Source organism: Meles meles, chromosome 3 (assembly GCF_922984935.1).
Source record: "Meles meles chromosome 3, mMelMel3.1 paternal haplotype, whole genome shotgun sequence".
NCBI lineage: Eukaryota > Metazoa > Chordata > Mammalia > Carnivora > Mustelidae > Meles > Meles meles.
Window position 1 is genome coordinate 25818679 of NC_060068.1, and position 7711 is coordinate 25826389.

The window sequence follows — 7711 nt, forward strand, 5'->3', positions numbered from 1 at the left end:
AATTATTATTATTATTTTAAAGATTTTATTATTTATTTGACAGACAGAGATCACAAGTAGGCAGAGAGGCAGGCAGAGAGAGAAGGAGGAAGCAGGCTTCCTGCCAAGCAGAGAGCCTGATGTGGGGCTTGATCCCAGGACCCTGAGATCATGACCCAAGCTGAAGGCACTGAGCCTTTCTCACTGAGCCACTCAGGTGCCCCATATTAAATTATTTGAAATTATTAAAACACACTTGCATCCAGGGAATGGATGTCACTTTATCCTGGTGAATATTTTTTTTTTATGTATTGTTGGTTTGGTTTGCTAATATATAATTGTGGATTTTATATATCTCTTCATCAGGAAAGTTAAAGTGTAGGTCTCCTTTTTTGTGGTGTCTTTGTCTGGTTTTGGTATCAGGGTAATGCCGATTTCATAGAATGGTTTAAAAATATTTTTTTTCCTTCTCTATTTTTTGGAATAATTTGAGAACAATAGATGTTAACTCTTCTATGAATATTTGGTAAATTTCCCCTGAGAAACTCTATGGTCCTGAAATTCCATTTGTTGGAAATTTTTGTTTTGTTTTGTTTCTCATTTAGTTTTATTGGGGATAATTGGTCTGTTCAAATTTCCTATTTCTTCCTGCTTTAGTTTTAGTATTTCATTTTTTGGGGATTTATCCATTTATTCTAAGTTGGCCAATTTGTTGGCAAATTTTTCAAACATTCTTTTAGAATTGTTTGTATTTATGGGATGTTGGTTGTTATGTTTCTTCTATCCTTTCTGATTTTGTTCATTTGAGTCCTGGTTAGAATTTTATCAATTTTGTTTATCTTTCCATGGAACCCGCCCCTGGTTTTCTTCATCTGTTCTGTTGTTTCTCATAGTTCCTATACCGTTTATTTCTGGAAATACTCTATTATTTCCTTCCTCTCCTGGTTCTGGTTTTGTTGGCTCTTCTTTCTCTAGATCCTTTAGGTGTAAGGCTAGGTATTTGTGTGTTTCTTGCTTCTTGAGTTAGGCCTGTATTGTAGGAATTTTTTTAAGATTTTATTTATTTATTTGACAGAGAGAGATCACAAGTAGGCAGGCAGAGAGAGAGGGGGAAGCAGGCTCCCTTCTGAGCAGAGAGCCCAATATAGGGCTCGATCCCAGGACCCTGAGATCATGACCTGAGCTGAAGGAAGAGGCCCAACCCACTGAGCCACCCAGGTGCCCTGTAAAATTCCCTCTTAAAAGTGCTTTTGTTTACATCCCAAAGGGTTGGGACAATATTTTTTCAGTTTCATTTGCTTCTGTGTATTATTTTTTTAAAATTTCTTCTTTGATTTGTTGGTTGTTTAGTAGTATGTCATTTGTCATACTTCCAGAATTTTTTCTCATGATTGATTTATAGTGTCATAACGTTCTGTACAGAAAAGATGCATGGTATGATTTGATCTTTTTACGTTTGTTGAGGGCTGATTTGTGACCCATATATGATCTATTCTGGAGAATGTCCCATGTGCTCTTGAAAAGAATGTGCATTCTGCTGCTTTAGGATAGAATTTTTTTTTTTTGTAGCATTTTTTTTATTTTTATATTTTTTTTTTCAGCGTAACAGTATTCATTCTTTTTGCACAACACCCAGTGCTCCATGCAAAACGTGCCCTCCCCATCACCCACCACCTGTTCCCCCAACCTCCCACCCCTGACCCTTCAAAACCCTCAGGTTGTTTTTCAGAGTCCATAGTCTCTTATGGTTCGCCTCCCCTCCCCAATGTCCATAGCCCGCTCCCCCTCTCCCAATCCCACTTCCCCCCAGCAACCCCCAGTTTGTTTTGTGAGATTAAGAGTCATTTATGGTTTGTCTCCCTCCCGATCTAGGATAGAATGTTTTGAGTACACCTTTTAAATCTATCTGTTCTGGTGTGTCATTCGAAGTCACCATTTTCTTGTTGATTTTCTATTTGGGCACTCTGTCCATTTGTGTATGTAGAGTGTTAAATTCCCTTACTATAACTACATTACTATCAATTAGTTACTTTATGTCTGCTGTTTTTAACTATCTGATTTATTTTTAAATATTTTTCATTTTTTAAAGATTTTAATTATTATTATGTTTTTACCATAGAGAGCATGAGCAGGGGAGTAGCATGCAGAAGGAGAACCAGATACCTTGTTCAGGAAGGGGTCCAATTCAGGACTTAATCCCAGGGCCCTGGGATCATCACCTGAGCCAAAATCAGATGCCTAACAGACTGAGCCACCCAGGCATCCAGTTACTATTTTATGTATTTGGGTGCTCCTATATTGGGTGCATAAAAATTTGCAATTGTTATATCTTTTTGTTGGATCATTGTCTTTATTATTATACAGTGTTTCTCTTTGTCTTGTTTTATAATCTTTGTTTTAAATGTTTTTTTCTAACATAAGTATTGCTCCTTTGGCTTTCCTTTGACTTGCATTTGTATGATAAATCTTTCTACATCCCCTCACTTCTCACTTTCAATCTGCTGATGTCTTTATGTCTGAAATGAGCATATAGATGAGTCTTGATTTCTTGTTTTTTTAATATATATTCTGTCATCCTATATCTTTAGACTATAATGTTTAGTTCATTTACATTCAAAGTAGTTTTTATATGTGTGCATTTATTACCATTTTGTTACTTGTTTTGTGGCTGTTTTTGTAATTTTTCTCTGATCCTCTCTTTTCTTACTCTATTTCATGATTTTCAGGCCTTATTTAGAGATACACTTGGATTTATTCCTCCATGGTGCGTATCTATTACTGTTTTGGATTTGTGGTTACCATTTGGTTTGTATATACCATCATCTGTGTACAGTAGCCTATTTTAAGTTGATGGTTGCTTAAGCTTGAAACTACTTCTGTCTAACTAATTCCCACATTTTAGATATATGGTGCCATATACATCTTTTTATTTTGTTTTTATTTTATTTTATTTTTATTTTGTGAACCCCTTGACTGATGCTTATAGAAATATTTATAATGTTTTTTTGTTTCCTACTTTTCATATTATTTCTTGATGCCTTCCCTTTTTATACAGAGTCCTTTTAACATTTCTGGTAGGACCAGTTTAGTGGTCATCAACTCTTACTTTTTGTTTGTCTGAGAAACTCTCTATTTCTCCTTCTGTTCTGAATGAAAACCTTTTTCAATGGAGTATTTTTGTCTGCAGATTTTTTTCCTGTCATCACTTTCATTATGCCATGCCATTCTCTTCTGGCCTACAATGTTTCCATTGGGAAAGTCTGCTCATAGCCTTACAGGGCTTTATATGTAACTTCTTTCTTTTCTCTTGCTGCTTTTAATTTTTTTTCTCTTTTTCACTACTTTTTTTTAGATTTATTTATTTATTTATTTGCAGTCAGAGATCACAAGTAGGCAGAGAAGCAGGCAGAGAGAGAGAGGAGGAATTAGTCTCCCCAATGAGGATAGAGCCCGATGTGGGGCTCAATCCCTGGACCCTGGGATCATGACCTGAGCTGAAGGCAGAGGCTTTAACCCACTGAGTCACCCAGGTGTCCCTTTTTCACTACTTTTTACCATCTTAATTAGGTGTCTTGCGTGAAACTCCTTGGGTCAATTTTTTGGGGGGGCTTCTCTATGCCTTTTGGCTCTGGATATCTGTTTCTTTCCCCAAATTTGGAAGTTTCCAGCTCTTATTCCTTCAAATGAATTTTCTGTACTCTTTTTTCTCCTCATCTTTTTCTTATTCTCCTTCTGGGGTTCCCATAATGTAAACGTTATTACTCTTGATCCAGTCAATGAGTTCCCTAAGTCTATTCTCATTTTGCATAATTTTCTCTCACATGTTCAAGTTGATTTCTTGATTTCCTCTACTTTTTTTTTCTCAAGTCCAGTGAGTGCCCTTGTAATTATTAATTTATAGTCTTTATGAGGTATATTACTTTTATCTGTTTCATTCAGGTCTGTTACTATGATTTCAACCTGTTGTTTCATTTGGGAAAATTTCTTTTCCCTCATTTTGTCTAGCTCTTTGAGTCCATTTTTGAGTGTTATGGAAGTCAGCTATGTCTCCTGCTCTTGAAGGTAGTGGGAATGATGCACACTTTTAACAAAGTGACTCTGGTTCTCTTTCACAAGGGATGTGTAGTCACTTTGGAGATGAGGGTTGCCACAACACAAAGCTCATTCTGGTGGGCCCACAGTGCTCACAAAGTGTGTATCGTGGTCCTCTCCCATAGGGAACATGAAGTTTCTGCAGAAAGTCGGACTGGCTGGGCCTATTTCACAAAGTGCCCATACATGGGGATATGGTGCCCTCACCACTTATGTGCTTGTCCTCTTCCACAGAGGGCTTACAGAGGCTATAAGCACCACAGTGGCTGTTACTGTTCAGCAAACCCTTTCCAGGGTTTTGCAGGGTATTGCAGTTTTAATTAGGTGAACTCATTTTCTCTGAGTGTTGACCAAAGAAAAGGACCAAATTATCTCAAAACAGTTGGGTTGGGAGACATAGTTTTGCAAGATTTTCACAAGTTTTCTTGGGGTACGGACCCACAGTGCCAGGAATAAGGCAAGTATGACCAGAAAAGGCAGATATAGTGAATGGCAGAAGGGCAGGACTTGGTGTAAGAAAAATAACTTATTGAATGTCATCACAGATCTTGTTCCTGTAGGTAGCCCTATGTTTATGATGAAGGACAATGGACAGAAATGGCTGCTGCCAGCTCTTATGTTCCTGAAGGGGTCTCCCTGTGATCCTTGACTCTCTGGGAAACACTCTAAATCTGACCCATGAAAACTGACCCATGAAATGAGTAAATAATTCTCCTTCCCATATATCCCAGGTGTTTTTCAAAATCTACTTCTATGCTGTTTCCATTGACTGTTTTTTGTGCTGTCTTTGTAAAGGTAGAAACTGAGCTTCCTAAAGGCCCCTGGATTTTGGACAAAAGCCAAATCCATTGGTACTTAAAATTCCAGCCATTATGCCATGCTGGTTGTAAGAATTCAAGAAATTTGGAACTCCTTGATTTCAAAGCCAAATACTATGGAATTAATGTTGGATCCCTGGCGTGATAGTACATTCTTCTCCCTCTCCATGCCCCTGGAATCTCTACCTAAGTTGGTCATCTGTACCAACTCCACCATATGTCCATTTTTTCTACCATCTTTAATGTGCCCTCTTCTCTACTTTTAGCTGTTTATTTCATTTTGATAGTCATCAGATTCTTTTCAGAGTTATTTACACTTTAAGTGTTATCTAGTTGTGTCTGTGAGAGAAGGCAAGTTTAGGTTCTTCCTACTCTGCCATATTCACAGTGTACTTGAGTTGATATTTTCTAATTGATTCCTAAGTTATAAATTGTGTTTTCCTGAATTAATATATAAATAAAAAGGTACTTTGAAATTAATTGACAACCCCTATAAATACTTTTTAAATTTAAATTATTTTCAGTGTAACAGTATTCATTGCTTTTGCACCACACCCAGTGTTCCATGCAATACATGCCCTCCCTATTTCCCACCACCTGGTTCCCCCAACCTCCCACCCCCCGCCCCTTCAAAACGCTAAGATTGTTTTTCAGACTCCATAGTCTCTCATGGTTTATCTGCCCTTCTGATATCCCTCAACTCCCTTCTCCTCTCCATCTCCCCATGTCCTCCATGTTATTTGTTATGCTCCACAAGTAAGTAAAACCATATGATAATAGACTCTCTCTGCTTGACTTATTTCACTCAGCATAATGTCTTCCAGTCCCATCCATGTTGCTACAAAAGTAGAGTATTCATGCTTTCTGATGGAGGCATAATACTGCATTGTGTATATGAACCACATCTTCCTTATCCATTCGTCCGTGGAAGGGCATCTTGGTTCTTTCCACAGTTTGGTGACCATGGCCATTGCTGCTATAAACATTGGGGTACAGATGGCCCTTCTTTTCACTGCATCTGCATCTTTGCGGCAAATACCCAGTACAGCAACTACAGGGTCATAGGGAAGCTCTATTTTTAATTTCTTGAGGAATCTCCACACTGTTCTCCAAAGTGGCTGCACCAACTTGCATTCCCACCAACAGTGGAAGAGGGTTCCCCTTTCTCCACATCCTCTCCAACACATGTTGTTCCCTGTCTTGCTAATTTTGGCCATTCTAACTGGTGTCAGGTGGTATCTCAATGTGGTTTTAATTTGAATCTCCCTGCTGGCTAGTGATGATAAACTTTTTTTTCATGTGTCTGATAGCCATTTGTATGTCTTCATTGGAGAAGTGTCTGTTCATATCTTCTGCCCATTTTTTGATAAGATTGTCTGTTTTGTGTGTGTTGAGTTTGAATAGTTCTTTATAGATCTCGGATATCAACCTTTTGTCTGTACTGCCAATTGTAAATATCTTCTCCCATTCCGTCGGTTGCCTTTTTGTTTTGTTGACTGTTTCCTTTGCTGTGCAGAAGCTTTTGATCTTGATGAAGTCCCAAAAGTTCATTTTTGCTTTCGTTTCCTTTGCCGTTGGAGACATATCTTGAAAGAAGTTGCTGTGGCTGATATTGAAGAGATTACTACCCATGTTCTCCTCTAGGATTCTGAAGGATTCCTGTCTCATGTTGAGGTCTTTTCTCCATTTCGAGTTTATCTTTGTATATGGTGTAAGAGAATGGTCAAGTTTCATTCTTCTACATATAGCTGTCCAGTTTTCCCAGCACCATGTATTGAAGAAACGGTCTTTTTTCCACTGTATAATTTTTTCCTGTTTTATAAAAGATGATTTGGCCAAAGAGTTGAGGGTCTAAACTGGGTCCTCTACTCTGTTCCACTGGTCTATATGTCGTTTTTGTTTTTTTTTTTTTTTCCCCAATACCATGCTGTCTTGGTTATCACAGCTTTGTAGTAATGCTTGAAATCAGGTGAAGTGCTGCCGCCAGTTTTGTTTTTGTTTTTCAACAGTTCCTTAGCAATTTGGTGTCTCTTTTATTCCATACAAATTTTAGGATTATTTGCTCCAGCTCTTTGAAAATTACCTGTGGAATTTTGATCAGAATGGCATTAAAAGTATAGATTGCTCTAGGCAGTATAGACATTTTAACAATGTTTATTCTTCTGATCCAAGAGTGTGGAATGGTTTTCCATCTTTTTGCATCTTCCATTTCTTTCATGAGTGTTCTGTAGTTCCTCGAGTACAAATCCTTTACCGCTTTGGTTAGGTTTATTCCCAGGTATCTTATTATTCTTGGTGCTATAGTAAATGGAATCAATTCTCTTTCTATATTTCCATTGATAGTGTATAAGAAAGCCTCTGATTTCTGCCCATTGACTTTGTATCCTGCCACGTTACTGAATTGCTATACGAGTTCTAGTACTTTGAGGTGGAGTCCTTTGAGTTTTCCATATAAAGAATCATGCCATCTGCGAAGAGAGTTTGACTTCTTCATTGCCAATTTGGATACATTTTATTTCTCTTTGTTTTCTGATTGCTGTTGCTAAGACTTCTAATACTATGTTGAACAAGAGTGGTGAGAGTGGGCACCCTTGTTCCTGATTTCAATGGGAAGTCTGCAAGCTTTTTTGCATTGAGGATGATATTTGCTGTGGGTCTTTCATAGATAGGTTTTATGAAGTTCAGTAATGTTCCCTCTATCCCTATACTTTGAAGCGTTTTCACCAGGAACGGATGCTGGATTTTGTCAAATGCTTTTTCTGCATCAATTGAGAGGACCATGTGGTTCTTCTCTCTTCTCTTATTGATTTGTTCTATCATAT